The sequence below is a fragment of the Oryctolagus cuniculus genome, chromosome 6 (assembly GCF_964237555.1).
Source record: "Oryctolagus cuniculus chromosome 6, mOryCun1.1, whole genome shotgun sequence".
Lineage (NCBI taxonomy): Eukaryota > Metazoa > Chordata > Mammalia > Lagomorpha > Leporidae > Oryctolagus > Oryctolagus cuniculus.
In genome coordinates, this window is record NC_091437.1 from 125,021,656 (window position 1) to 125,042,581 (window position 20,926).

The following is a 20,926-nucleotide window of genomic DNA, read 5'->3' on the forward strand; positions in this document are numbered from 1 at the left end:
GGGACTATAGGTAGCTGCTTAGCTCACTGTGCCACAATGCCAGCCCTTTACTCCTTACTTTTATCTATTAATTATACATTAATTCTTTGAGTTATTCAACAGATGCTTATTGAGTATTTATGTTGTATTAGGCACTAGTGATAGGTGTGTGTGTTTGTGTGTGCGTGTGTGTTGACTAGAACATATGTTTATGGAACTGAAAACCTCAGCCACATCATTCTGAATCAGTGAAAATGCATTGTGACGCTCTTCTGTATTCATCATAATATTCCATGCTTTGTTTGCAACACCTTGAAACCCAATTGATAAATAAAATTAACAAGTAATGAGCTTGCACCCAAAACATGATTATAGTCTCATTTTTATTAAATGTCCTTATAAAATTCTTTCTTACATCTTCTGAAAATAATGAAAAAGGAAAGAATGGTTCTAGAAGTTCCATCTATATTTGCAGTTTTCAGAGAAAGGAATAGAGAAAAGTGGTCTTCAATTCCATTCAAAAATGTTTTTCCTTTAACAGTAGCAGAAATAAGAACATTATAATTAATTGCCATGAGTATCTCTAATAACTATATTAATCATTTGCATTACATATTAATGGTCTTTTTTCAAATTATTTTTGTAGTCTGCATTTTTTAAAAATGTATTGATTATTTAAAATTTCACTTTGGTTTTCTAGTTGTAAGATTTAAAAAAGGGGCAAAATGATGACGTTTTTAAATTGATAAGAAAATTGGTAGAGAATGCATTTTGAAAGCAGATCTACATTTATTTTAGCCTGCTAATGAAACCGTATGTCTAAGATATTAAAGAATTTTTTAAGTTATATAATATCAGAGTATGTGCACTAGAAAATGCAGTTCTTCCCCTTGTCAGCACTATTTCTGAATGGGTACCACTTCCTTTCTCTATAGGCACTGTTAATACTCTTTCAGCCCATTTTTGTATGTGTATTTTTCTTCAATATTGGGATTGCATTCCACATGATGTTCTGTAACTTGGCTTGTGTTTTAATTGAATAATGTATTATAGTTATCCTCTCATCATCATATTTGGAGTCACCTGTCTGTTTTTGAACTGTTTTTGACAGCATATATCCAAAATTTATTTAAATAAATACTACCTTTTTGAGGGTGGGCATTTAATCTAGTGGTTAAGGTACCCATCTCCCACATTGGAGTCCCTGGGTTTGATTCTCAGCTTTGACTCCTAACTGTAGCTTACCACCAGTGTAGACCCTGGGAGGCAGCAGTAATGCCTTGGGGGCTGGGTTCTTGCTACTCACCTGGGAGACCTACGTTGTGATCACCAATCTTGGCTGTGGCCTGGGCCCAGTCCCAGTTGTTGCATGAATTTGGGAAGTGAATCAGCAAATGGAGTGGACGTGTGTTCTCTCTGTCTTTCTCTCTCCCTTCCTCCTCCCCTTTCCCTGCACCTTTCCTCTGTCCCTCCCTCTTTCTGTATAAAACAAAACAAAACAAAACATAAAGAACCAACAACCACCACCAAAAAAACTGGCTGTTTTGAACTAATAAAATATTCTCCACTATTAAAAACCTCTGTCAATGCTTAGTTGTTATATGCTATATTGGGACCTAGACCTTCCAGACATCAAAACAGTATTATACATGATAAAATGTAAAAACAAAGATGACTTGTTTCCTTCAGTGAAATAGCTAGCAGGGCAGTCTTTAGCAAACAATTAAATCAACACCTGTAGGAAAATAGAATTATTATAGCTGAAGTGTTTGTTACCATTTGAATTGCAAATCTAAGTGTCTCATAACTTAGCATTAATGTGTGAGTTGAAATACTATAGGAGTTTGAGCTTTAACATACCACTCTAAAATATTGTTTGATAATATCAACGCTGATCAATATCCATCTGTTTTCAGTTTTTAACATGACAAAATCTATCTTCTAACCCAACATGCATCTTCCTCTCTGATCTGACCTCATCCGTACTGCAAGTGTTACCACTAATTGCTTGCCTGTATGAGACACTTGTTCAAGTTAAATATTTTGTTTATTCCAGTAATACCTAGTATGTTCCTTTCTGTGGCTATAGTTCATGTATGGATTTTCAGCTGTCTTCGAAATAGCTCTTTTTCTCAGTTCAGCCTTTCAGGAGTTTTTGTTATAAAAAGCTACATCACTCAGGTTGCAGCTTCCTTTGGTGTTAAACATTATTTTAAATTTAAAAATTCTTAAGAGTATTTTTCTTTGAGCAGCTCACTTAAATACTGTTCCTTTGAAAACTTTTTAAATCACTTTACATAGAAGTGATATCCCCTTTCTTTGGCCTTCTGTTATAATGGCATAGCTACTTTTGTGCAGTTAGAACAATAGTAACAGCAGCAGCAATTGCTAACATCTATCAAAAAGTTTCTTTGTGTCAAAGAATATGGTTAATTCTTTTAAAGCAGTGCTTATATCTCAGATGATCCTCACAGATTAACAGTAACTTGTTAATCAGGTAGCTTGCTTTTGTATATTTTAGAAATTAAAAAAACTGAGTCCATAGATATTAGAAAATTTCTCCTAGATCACACATAAGTGACAGAACCAGAACTGTCAGTTCTCATTATCCATGCTGTATACCTCTATTACATCTTGCTGTTCTTATCTGAGTTTCTTATAAGGAAGATTGGATTTAGCTTAACTTGCAGAAAACCAGTGTGTAACCTTAAGTTTTATACTTAATTTTTTTGAAGCTCCACATTCATATTTCATTAAGTTTTATTGTTTAGATATTGTGGGGGGTTATTTTTTGGTTGTTACTGTTCTTAAAAATACATTTGCTAATAAGGAGTAAATTGAAAAAAATGATTATGTGTCATTGTTAGTGCATTTTCCCTGAGTTGCTTAAAATATTCTGAACTGGGATGGGCTTAATAGTATAGCCTTGGAGCTGGAATTTATGCTGAAAACTCTTATAAAATATCATTGTTTGAGCTCCTTGATCCTTGGATGTACTTGAACATAAAATCCATTTCAAGAGAATTTTCTTCAGAATGTACTCAATGCTGTATTTGATCTACAGAAAACAGTTCCCTGCTTATGATTTTGATTGTCATCAAGATTTTTTCTAATAGCTCTTAAAAGCTCTGAAATGAATTATGACCATATATTATTACTAACATAAATTTATCTGGCTAGTAAAGTCACTATGCTTTGTGGTTCTTACAGCAAATATTTAAAATAATTATATAAACATAAATATCCATAAATATTCTTTTTCCTTAATAAAGTTTGTTAGTCTAGTTCTATCAGAATTATAAGTGAAAAGGATACAAACTAAGACTTTTTTGGTTAAAATAACTTTGGTTATATTTCCTGTCCATGAATATTCTTATATATCACTGTTTTATAAATTATATTAAAGAGAATACTGATTTTATTTCTTTGAAATAATTATGTAATGTTCATTGACAAGTATCTTTTAAAACCCAAAATTTTATCAAAATTGAATTAGTATATTGTAAAGGATTCTAAAATCCTGGGGTTTTTTTCTTCCATGCTGGTAGTTTGCCTTTGAGATACATTGCATTCAAGCTACATGTATGAATACAGGATTTGTAAAATCAGATATATGAATTTGGAAGCCATTTAACATCTATATTGATTTACCTATAATATTACTTTGTCATATTGTCTGAAGATTCAGTTTTAATAACCTATGGTAATAGATTTTTAAATAAACTAGTAATTATAGCATAGTTTATTTCATATTTTCCTAAAATAATTTATTAAGAGAACTTCAAATATTCAAAGCATAGCTTTTCTCTTTTGTAGTATTTTTAATTAGAAAACTCCTTAACTTTCATCTTTTACTTGAGAGCTGTATGCTTTTTGTAATTGAACATTTGTTAACTTCTGCATACAGCTTTTCATTCATGCCATAAATATTTGTGGGTCTTCAGATGTCCCCACTGGGATTTTATCTGTGACTAATTTATTCCATAGCTCTTTAAAATTTTGTCAATTGTTAAGATTTTTCAGCCATTTCTTTTTTGCTAGTCCTTTTTAGTGCATTCAGTACTTAATAGATTTGGATCTGGTATTGGGTTTCTGTTTTACTACATAGAGAATTTCATTCTCTTAAAAAATGTCTACAAGCATTATATAAAAAATGTATAATTTAGGCGAACTTTAACTGAAGCATCTGACAGGTGTACCATGTTCTGTGGTAGTTTAATTCATGAAATTTTACCTTAAAGCAATTATGAAATATAGGGTATCTGATTCTTCTTTAGAAAACTTGCATTAGTATAATTCTTTCATGAATGTACAAAGAATTTGTTTTCATGTGTTTACTGCTTTTTTTATGGGCAACTTTTGCAGCAGTGTTCACTCTCTGTTACTTACTGTGAGCCTGAAATGATACCATCAGTAACAGGAAGAGTGGAAAACATGTCTTATTTTTATATAGTCAATGAAAAAAACATAGCTTTCATTATAAGAATCTGTATTATGACTAACATTTCATAGCGTAAGTGTTCAACTTAGAAGATGCACATTTCCTAAATGGAACATCGCCATTTTATTAAACATAGCAGAGCTTTTTATAAACTACTATAAATTTTTTTTACCTTGATATACAATCTATTTACTGAGATTTTAAAAAATCATAGTTTACTAAAAATCAGAAGTCAAGTACCTTTTTCAGGGTTTTAAATGAATAGATCTTTTTAACTACCAAATGATCCAAGATACAGATATTTGCAAATGACACAATTTTTTATACTTTTTTTATAGTTTTTTTACAATTTAAAAAAAATAATTTTAGAATTTTTTAAATTTTGGTAGTATTTTTAAAAAAACTTCTCACCACCAGGTTCATTTTTCTTAAACACTCTTGGTGAATTTTATAATAGTTGTCCTGACTTCAAAGTGTTATTATTCCCAATAAAAAGTAATAATAGATTGATGTGACTTGTGAAATTCATCTTTGAGATTAACTTGATTTTAATTTATTTGACACATATGCATTCATAGTTTGTAATTGAAGCATATGAGTTAAAGGAACCCATAGATGATATTAATATCCTTTCACAGGTGAGTTTAACTTCACAAATAATTATCTATGTATCCTTTAACAGATTGTGTCTTTTTAGACACAGGAAAATTATTCTTTGCGGACATTAGTAGCCATTTTTTTTTTTTTACTACTGATGAATGTCATTCCTAGAATGACAATTCTTCTTTAATGGGTTTTTATAGTTTCTCCTAAAATCTCACTTAGTGTCTGCTTTAACACTGAGCCGTTGGTTTCCATATGCAATGTTCACATTAAATTCCACAAATCCCCATAAAACTGTTTTCTTCCCTTCTCCGAACCTTTAATTTCTTCCCAGTTCTCTTTATATAATATATAAAAATATTCTCAATCATTGTGTTAATTTTTGGCACATATATTTCATATCTAGTGGCATTATGACCCTAATCTTATAATGCTTAGTGTTGATTTAAAATACCCTCTTTTAGCAAGTTGCAGAGATTGGAAAAATAGCTATTTACAGTAACATGCCTAAAAAGCTTTGTTTGAAAATACTTTTGGCAGAGTTTTAGTCCTCGTCAGGTTCTTCAGCAGAGCTAGTTGAAGGCTTTGGATATACAATCGACCCTCACGAAAGTAACTGCATCTTTTGTGGCTTCCTGTAGCAGGATGTAGGAATGTGTATGTTTCTATTTGCTGCCAAAAAGCTATCTCAATAACTTGTGTTTAAAATGACTGTACGTTCTACTGTCATACATTCTGCAATGTTTTTTAAATGTATCTTACCTGTTGTAGATAGGTGTTATACTTTCCTCTAGAAATTCATATTGGAAAGAAACTACAAATAATAGAATATATTTGTATGTATATAGTCTTAAATAATATGTATTATATAACATAATATTATCATTTATTATATGTAATATATCATCATATATGTTCTATATAATATATACAATATATTGTAACAATTTCTTATGAAATTAAGGAATCTATATTTATTTCAAATTTGTTTTAGTTATATTAATATTGGATATGTAATATCTTATTGTATGCATTCCTGATTGTGTACTTTAATCGAGACACTAAAATTTTCATATGAAATTATTGTCTGAGTACCAGTGAGTTTAAAGATAAGTGGTACAGAAAGCATAAAATACTTATAAAATGCATCTTCAAAATATTTTAAATCAAAAATGCATTTTCAGGGCATCTGGAATATGATAGCTGTTCACCATGACATATAAGACAACTTTTTTAAGAGGGTAAAACCTTATGTTACTCTCTTAAATGTGTAATATAAAGGAAAAATACCCTCTTCCATTAATAACAAAGATCAGATATTACAACTGAAGAATAACGTGTGTATTTCTGTAGTTATTCATATGATATAATCTACTCATCACTCTAAAAGGATTAAACAGGACTGGTAGATTTTTGAAAAAAGAAACCTGTGAATGTGTGGTATTGTGTGGGCTCTGCAGTTATAATCTGAGAAAGATCTATTTTACCCTTTGTTGACTAGCATCCATTTTCAGCCTTGCCTAACTTATCCTTCCACCAATATAAAAGCTGACCACGAAGAAAATTATGAAAGAAGTATCTATATATCCATTTAGTATGTAAGATTAAAATAAATTATCTCTATATGTTATATAAAAGCACTTGCTAACCACTAGTAAGGTTGAATGCTGCTGCCCCAAAAATCCTGGTAATTTTTGCATGAAAATAAGTAAATAATTATTTTCTAAACCACCAATTCAAACAATAGCTTTTAGGTAAACATGCTTAGTTTTATTTCATATCTAATTCTCTATTCACTGAGGTTACTGTTCTAGAATAAATACCACAGTTTTACTTTTTTATATACTAGAAATACTTATCTTCTGTTTGTAGACCTTGCTTCCTTGGGGGTGAAGACAGGTAGTTCTCAATCTGAAACTCTTTTGCTCATCATTTCTAACATTGAACTTTGAGAAAAAATCAGATATGCCTGACAAGCATTTTACATTGGCAGTGATGATGAAAAACAAACACAATTTCAAAAAAAAAAATTTTCCCTGGTTTACACTTTCTTCTTTACCTTCCTGGTTGTTGAGTTTTAACTTACAAACAAGGAAGGATATTAATAATTTATATGTATTTAAATGAATTTTTCATAAATATTCACATATATTGTGTATATATATATATAAATCCATAATCTGGGATCTCAAAACCCTCATTCCTTGCGCAGCCAGTGTCTCATACAAAGAAAAGAACTCTCTGTCCTCTATAACCATAGATTAGTTTTGATGTAACTAAATGTTATTAGCAATTTTTAAATTATGGAAACTTTTTTCTCAGTATAATTTATCATCTATTAATCTACCTGACATGGTTTCTGAACCAGTGTAAAATCATATAATTCAAAATATAAATTAATTCAATCAGAATCAAAGCACAGTTTTTAAATTTAGTTAGCTCTACTTGAATATCAATACATTCATTCACTATGATATTTTCTACAAATATCTTAATAGGCAACCATAATGAAGTAATCCAAATTCCATGTATAGAGATTAAATTTTTGTTAATACCTGCTTTCATTAGATAAATATATACTTGATAACAATGGTCATATTGTGAGCTTTTTAACCAATTCCTATCCATTTTATTTATTGCAGCAGTTATTTAGTGAAAACATTCATATATTTACGAATGTGGTATTTATGTATCATAGTATATAGAGATTTTCTGAAGAAGATAATGCTTTGTATCCTGTGACTCCATTGACCTCTAATTGAATTGACTGTCGTCCAGGTATGGGTTTGATAAACTGACACAACAGTGAAAAGAGTCCCTGTCCCATGTCGGCTTATCAAACACACTATGGACAGCATGTCTTAACCATTGAACACATTCTCAAGTCATTTAAATTCTGAGTGGGAGACACGAAGTTGATGTTCAGTGAAACATAACCTCAGTATTTCCAGGTGATTTTAAATAACACCTGATAAAACTGAGGTATAGTACCACTAAACTTTAAGAATTTTCCATGAACTAGAGGGGAAAATAACATGTATAGAGTTACATATTGCATTGTCATCTGTTCAGTTGATGACAGAGCAGATATTGAGATACACAGAAAAATAATGTAATACTCTGTCATTCTGATGTACAGTGTCAAATTATGCTATAAGCATATTTATGCTGTAGAATAAAAACAAGTACATTTTGATTTTATTTCTTAGATCATATCACAACAGATAATCCCCCTGGGAAAATTATCCTCAGTGTAAATATCTCACAATTTTTCCTAACCTCATTAAATTATTTTATTTGAAACTACATCCTCAAAAATTTAGCAGCCTTTTTCTGAAAAGTGTACCAGAATGATTTGTACCTGTCCAAATTAAAGTGTGATCATGTATGAAAAAGATTTGAAAATGTATTCTAGTATCATCAACACATTCATTATAAGAAGCTAAGTTACAGAGCAGTGCAGGTTAAAACATCCTTACTAGTAATATTTAGCTTCCGCTATATATATTAACAAAATAGATACATCCATAACATTTCTTGGTCAATTTGCATGGTGTTAAATACAATGTAAAAGCATTGTTTCAAATTCATTCTCTCTAGTTTTTTTAACCCTTCAAAGAAGAAATGACATTATACAGTTACATTACCTCATCAGTGGAGCTCCACTTCTGTGCTGCAAGTGGAAATGTAGTGCAACTGTGTGAGCAGGAGTTGCTCTCCTCTTGAGAGAAAATTGCAGTTTTCAAGAGCTTTTTTAACTAGGGAGTACTTTTAAAGTGTCTGGTCACCTCAGAGGATATGTAGAGCATTTCCTGCCAGTAGGATTAGAGGAAGGAAGCACCAGGCCAAAATGTTTGATGTGTGATGTACTGTAATTCCTTTCATGTGTTTGGTGGCTTTTATATGATGATCAATGTTCTGCTACCAATTGTGACCCTGGTGTGGTCCAGGTCATTAAAGTTCGACCTTCCTTAACATATAGAGTCATTAACTATACCTAGCAGCAGTATTATAATTAAGGATACCGTTTTCCTTTAAATAACCACCTCATTTTCATTAAAATATTTATTTCTCCAAATTGGATAATCATCCTAGTGCCGGTGATTCTCTTGGAAGAGATGATTCCATACTAGAGACTGCCAGCACTAACATGACTGTAGACAGATGTGCTCAGTTTCCTCACTTTACCTTGAGGACCTGTTTTTTAAATCAGCATTTTCTCCCCACAGTCTCCCATGGGTATATAAAGTTCTAGATGGGAACTACCTTTATAGTGTAGTTTTTCTGGGTGGGTAAGTCTTACAGGAAATAAGTATTGACAGAATCACTATCAGCAATATTATATACCTTTAATGAAACAAAGGGTGCCACTTACACACATGGTCTTTATTATGCTGAGACCCCCATGTTCAAAAACAGGAAAATGCTAAACTGCTAGTGGGTTAGGCTTTTAAAAAAAACATAAATGAGCAGCAATGACTGATTATATGTAATGGTAAAAATTTGTTAATCTAAGCATTCAGTTGTAGAGGATTGTTAATGTAGTATTAAAATACCCATGCTATGAAATTCTAAGCAACCATTTTTAAGATGATATGTATGTCTGTTACTAGCATTAAATGTATATTCAGGTGTTTGCTAAGGAGTTTTTAAACTGTGTGCATGGTATTTTTCATCCATTACTATGTTTAATAGTTTGTATGGTTGCATAATGAATTGCCTGTGATCATGAGTCTATATTTCCTAGTTTTTTTAGACTTATTGGAACTCTATAACTGAGTTTTTAAAAAGTAGAAAGGAAAATGGCAGCTTTGCTTTCTTTTTTTTTTTTTTTTTTTTTTTTTTTTTTACAGAGTGGACAGTGAGAGAGAGGGACAGACAGAAAGGTCTTCCTTTTGCCGTTGGTTGGTTCACCCTCCAATGGCTCCCGCGGCCGGCGTGCTGTGGCTGGCGCACCACGCTGATCCGATGGCAGAAGCCAGGTACTTGTCCTGGTCTCCCATGGGGTGCAGGGCCCAAGCACTTGGGCCATCCTCCACTGCACTCCCTGGCCACAGCAGAGAGCTGGCCTGGAAGAGGGGCAACCGGGACAGAATCCGGTGCCCCGACCAGGACTAGAACCAGGTGTGCCGGCGCCGCAAGGCGGAGGATTAGCCTAGTGAGCCGCGGCGCCGGCCTTTCAGTTTTTAATTTGTTTTATATCTACTTAGTTTAAAATGTGAAAATAGATTCTTTAATCTTTCATATTTGTCAATACTATGACACTATATATGATTTTGAATCTTTTTAGATGTTATTTTTAGTATGATGTCATTATTCCACCCATTCAATCTTCTTGATAATTTGCCAATAACAGTGGTGGGTTCTAAAGGAATATTTGATCCATTCTCATGAGTGTGTTTGAAGGCTACTTTGGTTATATGTATTTGGGGAACCAGTTTCATTTTTTCCCCTCATGAGTATCAAAATGTTTTCAGAAGTTGCCTTTTGGTGAGTGTATATCATTATACACCAGTGTCAGAGAGAGAAAAATATCTTCCATTTATTGGTTCATTCCTCAAATGGTCTCAGCAGCCAAATCTTGGCCAGGCTGAAGCCAGGAGCCTAGAACTCTCTTCAGGTCTCTGACATTGGTGGCAAGGGCCCACATACTTGAGCCATCGTCCACTGCTTTTGCAGGTGCATTAACAGGGAAGCTGGATTGGAAGTGGAGCAGCTGGACCGCAAATCAGCACTCATATGAGATCCCAGTGTTTAACCCACTGAAGCAGAATACCAGCCCCAACATACTAATTTGAGTAAGAATGTAGGCATGTCTTAGCTGCTCAAAAGGTTTTTTGTGTAATGAAATTTTCCTTCTTCCATATGTAATAAATAGGTTTTATTTTGTGATTTTTATTTATTCAAAATAACTTGTGAATGCTTACAATTTGCCAATTATTTGCTAGCTGTACCACTACACTGATCACAAAAAATTCCTAGCTGTCACCTCCATGGAACATAATTTAATCATCTTTATCATTATACTTAAGTGTATTAACTGATTTTTTAAAAAGAATCATTTTCTACAGGCAAAGACACCTATGTGTGTGTATGCATAAATATGACATAGTTAAATTACAAAGAAGAATTAAGAATTTCTTTGTATATTGGTGTAACATCTGCATTTATTTTATCTTGTAAGAATATACTTCATCAGTTTTCTAAGTTAAGCTATTATCACCATAGCTTGACTCATGTTTCAGATCTTGCCTTGTGATGTTAGTATTTACAATCTAAATAATCATGATTGTGTTGTAAGTATAATAAGCACAAAGTGAAAACATTTTTTAAAAGTAATGGAGGAGTGGGTGTTGTGGTACAGTGGCTTCAGCCTCCACTTGTAATATAGGTGTCCAATTTTGGAGGGCCGATTTGGGTCGTAGCTGCTCTGCTTCTCATTCTGCATCCTGCTAATTTGCTCCCAGGAAAGCAGTGGAAGATGACCCAAGTGCTTGGGCCCCTGCCACCCCATAGCACAACAGGTTCGTGGCTCCTGGCTTCAGCCTGGCCCAGACTGTTGTGTGGCTATTTGGGGAGTCAACCAGTGGTTTGGAAGATTCTCTGTCTCTGTCTCTGTCTCTGTCCCTGTGTCTTTCAAATACATAAATATTTAAAAATGAATAATAACTGAGACTTTTCACCATTATTTTGAAAACAGTTACTTGGTTGACCTTAAAAACAGATACAATAATATTCTGCATATTCTTTTGCATTATTTCATATGTTCCGATATTGACATGTAACAGATATAATTTAAAAACATGTTCATGTGAACGATTATTTGCAATGGTTATTTGAAGGTAAATGTGATTTTATTAATATACGCAAAATACAAATAGCAGATGTTTTTAGTATTTGGAGACAGAAGTATTGATACATTATAAAATAAAAATATTGGAGTAAGTAAAAGCAGTTAGGGCGATTGGTGATTGAGATATGCATGGAAGGAAGGATAATTAATGTTTCATGACAGCAAGTGTTTGGTCTGGTGGTTAGGATGCCTGCATCCCATATCAGAGTGCCTGAGTTCAGCCATCTCTGACCCCTGACTACAGTTCTCTACCAGTCATACCAGGAAACAGCAGTTATGGCTCAAGTAATTGGGTCCGTGCCCCCACATGGGAGACCAGGATTGTGGTTTAGCTCTTGGCTTCAGCCCTGGCTCTGACCTTTGCAAGTATTGTGGCAGTGAACCATTGGACGGGAACTCACTCTCTCTGTCTCACATGAATAAATTAATATAAAAAACAACTAATGCATTTTCTTACTGGAAGTATATTCTGTTTCTTACTCTTGGTACCCTAAAACAGAAAAAGGATACATTTATTTCTAGAAATAATTGTATTTTGAAGAAATTTTTACAATGCTTGTAAAACCGAAAGAAATTTAAAAGCCATCATCAGGTAACTTGGGAGTCATTTTTGTAGAATCCCTTTAGCAGCTATTTTCTCTCTTTGTTTCTCCGTATGTTTTACTTTGTTTTTTCCTCAACACACATGATAAAATTTGAAGACGGTCCTTTTATTGCCACTTTCATGTCTCAATTTATAAGTAAGATACTCCCTAGTTATTCCTTTACTTTTGACCATGTCATTTTTCAAAATTAAATTTTTGAAATCCAAGAATTTATAGGTAAAATAATATTCTTTACTATATAAATCAGTTTCTTTTGTATTCCTTTTGAGAGATTTAAACCTTTTTGTTTTTGCCTTTCTTTTCAAGAAGCTCTATAGTTGTTCTCTGGAATTTTTCAGTGTTCTTGAGTCCCTGTTTGGAATAACTACACTTTTATGTTTTAAATGTTTGTCTTTGCTATTACTCAGTGTTTTGTTTTCTATTACAGGGTTATTTTCTTAAAACATGTAGGGCCATTATATAGAAGCATAAATACTGAATCAAAAATATTTTTGTAGTTACAATTCTGTTTATAAAAACTGTCAAATGTACATTGTTACATTGTTCATATGTTGCCTCAATTTTCCCTGTGCCTATTCTGTTTTAAGTGTGGCTTAGAAAAGCTCCAAGAATAATGTACTTATATTGTATATTAGTATTGTTTATCTTATTTTAGGATTACAAAAGAATATTGGCTTCTGTCATGTCAATTAAAGATTATATAGGCCGGCGCCGCGGCTCAACAGACTAATCCACCGCCTTGCAGCACCGGCACACCTGGTTCTAGTCCTGGTCGGGGCACCGGATTCTGTCCCGGTTTGCCCCTCTTCCAGGTCAGCTCTCTGCTGTGGCCAGGGAGTGCAGTGGAGGATGGCCCAAGTGCTTGGGCCCTGCACCCCATGGGAGACCAGGAGAAGTACCTGGATCCTGCCTTCGGATCAGCGCGGTGCGCCGGCTGCAGCGCGCCGGCCGCGGCAGCCATTGGAGGGTGAACCAACGGCAAAGGAAGACCTTTCTCTCTGTCTCTCTCTCACTGTCCACTCTATCAAAAAAAAAAAAAAAAAGATTATATAAAAATTTGTTAGCCAAAATAGACAGGATAGCTTAAATACTTTGGTCAAATAGCTCATAATTTGCTGCTAAAGTCATCACTATGTGTCTTATGATATGGTACTGAATCAACTCTTGATGCATTAAGAATAAGCTTGTCACTTTTAATATTGTTCTATTTTTATAATTCATGCTATGTTAAGACATTGATAACCAAGGTAAATCAAAATATCTCCATACTTTAGGGGATAAAAAAGGAAAAATTCATTAATTCCTGAATGCCTTGATAAGATGCTATACTTGGATTACTTACCTGTAGTTATATATATAGTATTTTAAATTTAATTATTACTAGAAATCTGGATTGTACTCAATCTTAAATTTATTGTAGGCCTTCCTGCTACCTTATATCTTTAAGTTTCTATTGCAACAAATTTTCAAAAGGATCAATTTCTAAAGCCAAATCTCAAAATAGTCAACATGTCCCATGACAGTATATATGTATGACTGTCAGGAACCCTACATATGGTATTTAGCTACCTACATTTTCTCATTTGCAATGCAGGGTTAATAAGACTCTCTACCTCATCAGCTTGTTATGAGTATTGCAGGAATTAATGCATGTCAAACATTTACAAGTTATCTGGCACATACTAAGTATTGAGAAACATTTTCTAAACACTTAATTGTATAAGCTATCATTATAATTGTTGGATATTTTTCAAATTATTGCTTAATTGGACTATAATATATTAATTGAATTCAGGAAAGGATTCCATTCCTTGTCAAACAGAATATCACTGACAGCCTAAAAAATTATGATTTGTGTGTACCACAGAAATACCATATAAGATCAGTAAAAAGTTTGCAAATTATTTTCAGTTTCTAGTTTTAAGCCTCCCTAATATTAAGTCATTTTAATAGCTAACATTTGCATTTAAAAAGAGTTATTTATTTATTTGAAAAGCAGAATTGGAGAGACAGAGAGCGGGAGATATCTTCCATCTGCTGGTTCACTCCCCAATTAAAACACTACTTTTTTTTAAAAGATTTATTTATTTTTTGAAAGAGTTACACAGAGAAGGAGAGGCAGAGAGAGAGAGAGGACTTCCATCTGCTGGTTCACTCCCCAGTTGGCTGCAACGGCCAGAGATAAGCCAGATCCAAAGCCAGGAGCTTCTTCAGGTCTCCCATGTGGGTGCAGGGGCTCAAGGACTTGGTCCATCTTCTGCTACTTTCCCAGGTCATAGCAGAGAGCTGGATCAGAAGTGGAACAGTTGGGACACGAACCGGTGCCCCTATGGGATGCCAGCACTGCAGGCAGTGGCTTTACCCACTATGCCACAGTGCTGTCCCCTAAAATACTGATTGTACTTTCTCTTTTCACAAGCCGGCCTAACTGTCCTAGGTGTTCTTTTGTTGTTTTTTGTTACTCCTTTTTTTAATGTCAAGCATCTTTTCCACATCACAGATGTTAGCTCTTTGAACCCTATTTTATAATTTTGCATTTGTTGCTGTTACATTCCATCTTTTATTTGTTTTGATTAACTTATTCAAATATTTTGTAAGGTAGAATGTGCATTCTTTCATTCACCATATTACCATACTTCCCAACTTAGTTATCTGAAAATGTAATTACTGGTGAATATGAATGCCTTCAAATTAATAACAAAAAGCATCTAATTGTCCCAGATCCTCTGCATGTTACTAAAGACTTGACTTCATATAGACATTGTTTGGATCTGGTATTAAATCACTCCAGATTCATTTTGCCATGTTTCCCCCAAGTTCACATTTCTCTTTTATACTAATGAAAATACCTTTAAGAAGTTTTTTATACAAATTTATAACAACAAGTTTCATAATACTGATGCTATTTTTCATTTCTTATCTTGATCATGAGATCAAGAAAACTAATGGGTCTGGTTTAGCTTGATTTTTTCTTAATTAACTCATATAACTTTTTATTTTAAGTGCTCAAAAACCTTATTACAAATGATCACTGTGATAATTAAATTTTTTTTACAAAATGAAAATGGCACTCCCATTTCTCTCTAGTGTCTCTCCTTGTAATTCTTTATAAGATTTATTTTATTTATTTGAAAGGCAGCATTAACACAGTCAAAGAGACAGTGAGAGAGAGATCTTCTCTCTGCTTGCTCAATCCCTAAACTGCCCCAAGAGCCAGAGCTATGCCAGGCGGAAGTCAGGAGCATGGAACTGCATCCAGGTTTCCCATGTGCATGGCAGGAAGCCAAGCTCTCAGGGCTGTCTTCCATTGCTTTCTCAGGCGTTAACAGGAAGCTGCATTGGAAGAAAGCAGCCAGGACCCCAGCAGGTGCTCATATGAGATACTGGCATTGCAGGCGGTGGCTTAACTGGCTGCGCCAAACACCAGCCCCTCCTAATAGTTTCTGAGATCATACATTGGCTCTTTGATCACATTAACATACTTTTCTGTATAATACTTGGTTAGTGCGTTCCTTTGGGATATACTGCTACTAAAGTGGAAGTTGTTGCTTCTTAAATCACGAGGCCAATAAAACCCATTGTTAACATTAGCAAACTAAAGAGGATTTATGAAGTTTATGACTGTTAGCTAGAAAGCAAATAAATAAGCAACAAATACATGAAACTTTTAAGCTCAAGTTTTTCTGAAGACAGTGAATATTTTTTTCTTAATTAGTGAGACTGAAAGTCTTCAAGTTAAAGAGATGAATATTTATCTTCTGATAAAGTTGCTGATAATTTAGTTTTGTCAAAAAGGTTGATAATTTGTTATCATGTATTACTTATTCTCATTTGTGTTTGTGTGCATGTGTCATTTAATTTTTGTATAATTGAAAAAGTGTGGGTTTTATTGCCTCATCAGGAAACCATTTGTTAATCCAAAATTGCTGTTTCATTGAAAAGATTGTATCGATTAAAATTTAGTTTCTGCAAGATATGAAATAGAATTTAATAACTGGTATGCTGTTTTTGTTACTTTTTTCTTACATACTTCTTTCAAGAATGCAAAATGTAGTAGTAATGTTTTTGTGTTAACTTAGCACTTGAACTAGAGCTACAGAAAAATCATTTTCTTAAATAATGTTCTCTTTCAACTCATTTTAAGTGATTTGTAGTATACAGTAAGTGAGACAGTTAAATATATGCCATTTCAAAGCACGTCAGTCAGCTTTCTTATCTACCATAGTAGTAACAATTACTAGGTATAATTTATTAGATACTACAGATGCTACTTAAAGTCACCACATTTAATCCCAAAATAATCCCATTCTAGGGGAAACTGATATTCAGCTGACTTTCCCCAGGATACATAGCTTGTTAAGTAGTGAAAACAGAATTTGAATATAATTGTGAGTGCTTTTGAAATCAGACCCTAATACAATATTAACTTGCAGCCTTCTTGACCATGGAACCCTAAAAGTCACCTTACATATGTGTGTCATTCGTCATGAAATTGACTAGACCAGAATTATATACCTCTCTCCTGGTAAACCTGTCTCCTTCCTTGGAGTCACAATTGAAAAGTGCACATACCAGCATTTGTGAATCAGTCGTACTATAAATGGTTGCAGATAAAGTGTAAAATAAAAGCGAAGGTAGAGCTCTGGAAAACACCAGTGTTGAAGGGACAACCAGAAGAAAGGAATCTAGTCAAGGAAATGAAGGAGGCATAGTTGAGGGTTGTGACACAACAAAGTCTAAGTATTGTGTGTATAAGGGTGAGAAAAAAGGACATGGCCTAACCTTCAAGGATGGAATGAAAAAAGAGACTTTAGTAGCCTTGAAGAAAAGAAATGCTTCCCTTAAAAGGCTAGTGAAGGGGGAAGTTTGCTTTTCCTTTTCTTTGCCTTGATTCAGGTAGCAGATACAATGCTCCAGTCACAGGGATGTGTTGCTCCAATATCAGTGTCATTTTTGGAGTCAATAGAGGAGCTATTTCAGAAGAGAAAGAGCAGATGCACATGCGAACATCTTCAGCCCTCGTCCACCTGCTGAATCAGAATCTGTAGAAGTGGGAATTTAACAGTTTCAGCAAGCTCCCCAGGTGATTCTCCTGCACTCTGAAGATGAGAACCTCTGCCCTCAGTTACTGCTCATGAATCTCAGCATTGCTCTCAGCCTGACAGTCAACCATTACATCCCCTGCCCTTGTTACTCTCAAAATTACTGTTACTTATGGAGACTCGGCGATAAAAATGCAGACGTTTAATTTAATCAAGACATAAACATTCTTATTCTTTTTACATTCCTATTTTCTGGCTTGTTTAACATTTTGTAGATCTCAATTGAGCTATAAGTGAACGAATTTTACTTCTTTACAGTGAATTCCCGAGATATGCCTATTCAGCAGTGAGCAGTAAATGGTTCAACATGAGCTGTTCCTTATGTAAACATACAAAAGGCCTGACCCAGACTAAATCAATTTAAAAAGGAAAACATTAAAGCTATGTTTCCTGTTATATACTTAAAGTCTTCTTTGGTTCCTTATGATTACATTATTGACCAACTATTGCAGACTTTAGTTTATCCTCCTACACCACCTGCTGAACAGTTCAGATGGTATGGGAGAGGAGTTTCGGAAGGGCAAAGCAATTACAATTATAACTCCTACATTTTAGCCAATAAAGCAGCTTTTTGTGTTAAGGGTAAGGAAGTTATGGGCATCTTAACTCACCCCCTTTCCTGATTTGAATTGCTAAAAGGTTTTAAAGGCTGCCATAAGGAGAGAGCAAAGTTCATAGTGCTTTTAGAAGTATGTGAATTTGAGACAAGAAAATTTGATTCCTATTTATGATAGCAAGCATTTCTAGGAAAAATTTAATTAGGAAATGAAACAATAATAGAAGGCTTTTTTATTGTAGCAGTTACATTGCATTTTTTACGACAGACATTGTTAATATTAGGCATTCTGGTCTTGGCTGAGTTATAGTTTTTTTCCAATGATTAGTTCTTTAGTAAAGTTTCATTGTATTAAAATTCTTTGCTGTAGTGATTCTGCAAGTGTTTTAAGTGTTTTTCGTGCTGTGAGAACTTAGTGCACTAAGTTAATGCTCTAAAATAAAATATACTTTGATTTTTGGCATGATAATCAGATTGTTTCTCACTCCTAAAAATCTGTTCTTTATTTAAGTTCTTTGCTTAGGGAAAGTAATATTTTTAAGAAATTATCTATTTGCGAGGCAGAGAGTAGGTGAATGGTCCCATCCATTAGTTTATTCCCTCAGAGCTTGAAATGGATTTGGAAGGGGGACAAACTTTGGCACTCAGTCGAGTCTGCATCTCCCACAAGTACGATAGAGACCCAACTACTTGAATCATCACCTGCTGCCTCCCATGGTCTGCATTAGCAGGCTGGTATCAGGAGCTGGAATGAGATCTAGAATCCAGGCACTCCCAATATGGGACATGGGCATACTAACCATTATTGGTAACCATTCAACCAAACCACTTGTCCTAAAAGTAGCATTTTAAAAGTTGTAAACTTATTAACTTACTTCTAATCTATCAAAACCCAAAAAGTTTATTCTTTAATTCTTTGTATACCATTTATTTATTGTTTTGCTTTAAAAACCTCAGGTGTGCCATAAGATGTGAAAAATACCTTTCAGAGGGCATCTTAGTCTAATAGTACCTAACAAATGTTAATTTACAGTTCTTGAGAACATTTTGAATATTTTTTTAACTTAAAATTAAAGTGCTTTACATAGTTTGTAGTATAACTGGGGTTGATATTTAAGATTGCTGGAACAAAATAGCAGCTTATCTTACACTTGAAAGAATAAAGCTCAGGGGCCAGCACTGTGGCATAATAGGCAAAGCCTCCACCTGTGGAGCTGGCATCCCATATGGGTGCCGGTTCATGTCCCGGCTGCTCCTTTTCTGATCCTGCTCTCTGCAATGGCCTGAGAAAACAGTGGAAGATGGCCCAAGTGCGTGGGCCTGTGCAACCGCATGGCAGACCCTGAAGAAGCTCCTTGCTCCTGGCTTCAGATGCGCTCAGCTGCAGCCGTTGCGGCCATTTGAGGAGTGAACCAGTGGATGAAAACTTTTCTCTCCATCTCTCCCTCTCTCTCTCTGTATCTCTACCTCTCAGATAAATAAATTAAATCTTAAAAAATAAAAAAGAATAAAGTCTAGTGAAAATTTCAAGTTAATTATAAAAGAATCCACAAATACTTTCACTGTACCACTAGTAAGTTTTCTCCTTAAAGAATTGAAAATAAGTCATTCCAGCCATGGAATAAGAAAGAAAAGTTGGATTTTTACTATACATATCTGGAAAACAATACTATACTTATTTTTACCAGAGGAAAACCAAACCAAACTTGTAAAGTATATACTTAGTAGCTAATCTAATCTTTTCAAAGGTAATCTTTATGTGAGTAAACCTACCAACTCAAGTGGCCTACCTTTGTAACTTATAAAATTACATTTTATATTTGGTAAACTGCCTGCAAAGGAAATACATTGAAGTTTCCTGGTTTTTATATCTCAGTAGGCTAAGCAATTGTTGAAGAAAAATGTGTTTTATAAAGATACAAGTACATTTTCAGCTCACTTTTTTCTACAATCAACTTTTTTGTGGCTTAAAAAGTAAGGAGTTTATTGTATTACCATCAGGCTATTAAAATACTTTTGGGCTGATGAAACAGATCAAATTAGAAATGTTGGGGAGAATCCATTGAGATAAGTTCTTGAAATTGAGGGTCACTGGCCGGCTCTGTGGCTCACTTGGCTAATCTTCCGCTTGCAGCGCCAGCACCCCGGGTTCTATTCCCAGTTGGGGCTCTGGATTCTGTCCCAGTTGCTCCTCTTCCAGTCCAGCTCTCTGCTGCGGCCTGGGAGTGCAGTGGAAAATGGCCCAAGTGCTTGGGTCCTGCACCTGCATGGGAGACCAAGAGGAAGCACCTGGCTCCTGGCTTCTGATCGGCGCAGCACGCCAGCCATGTAGGCCATTTGGGGAGTGACCCAACGGAGGGAAGACCTTTCTCTCTGTATCTCTCACTGTCTAACTCTGCCTGTCAAAAAAAAAAAAAAAAAAAAAAAAAGGGACGTCAGGTCAGGGGCCATATGGGGACCTAGGTTCCTAGGTCAGAAGACCTAACATACAGTGCCTAGTAAATATCTGCTGAACAAATGGGCGCAGGTGGACTCATTGGAGGAAAGGCTGTTTGGAGAGAGAGTTTTGACAGCCCTAACAGAAGAACTTGATTGTTTTCTTCCACTTACTATATATTGCCAGCCTTTTTATGCTAAAATTTATTTATTTATTTATTTGAAAGGCAGAATGATAGGGAGAGACAAAGAGAGACACATCAGTATCAAAGGGTTACTTCCCAAAATGCCCCCAGCAGTTAGTGCTAGGCCATGGTGAAGTCAGGAACCAGGTATCCCATCCAAATCCTT

The 20,926-nt window shown here is 34.4% G+C and overlaps 1 protein-coding gene and 2 non-coding genes across 16 annotated transcripts in view; 1 reads left to right on the top strand and 2 right to left on the bottom strand.

Annotated features, from left to right (window-relative positions):
* VPS13B (vacuolar protein sorting 13 homolog B) overlaps positions 1-20,926 on the top strand; it is a 778,478-nt gene that overhangs the window by 450,616 nt on the left and 306,936 nt on the right. The window lies entirely within an intron of this gene.
* Positions 7,807-7,864, bottom strand: MIR599 (microRNA mir-599). Its single transcript, NR_162687.1, has one exon. It is a non-coding gene; the product is annotated as a microRNA mir-599 (primary transcript).
* MIR875 (microRNA mir-875) lies at positions 7,954-8,010 on the bottom strand. Its single transcript, NR_162707.1, has one exon. It is a non-coding gene; the product is annotated as a microRNA mir-875 (primary transcript).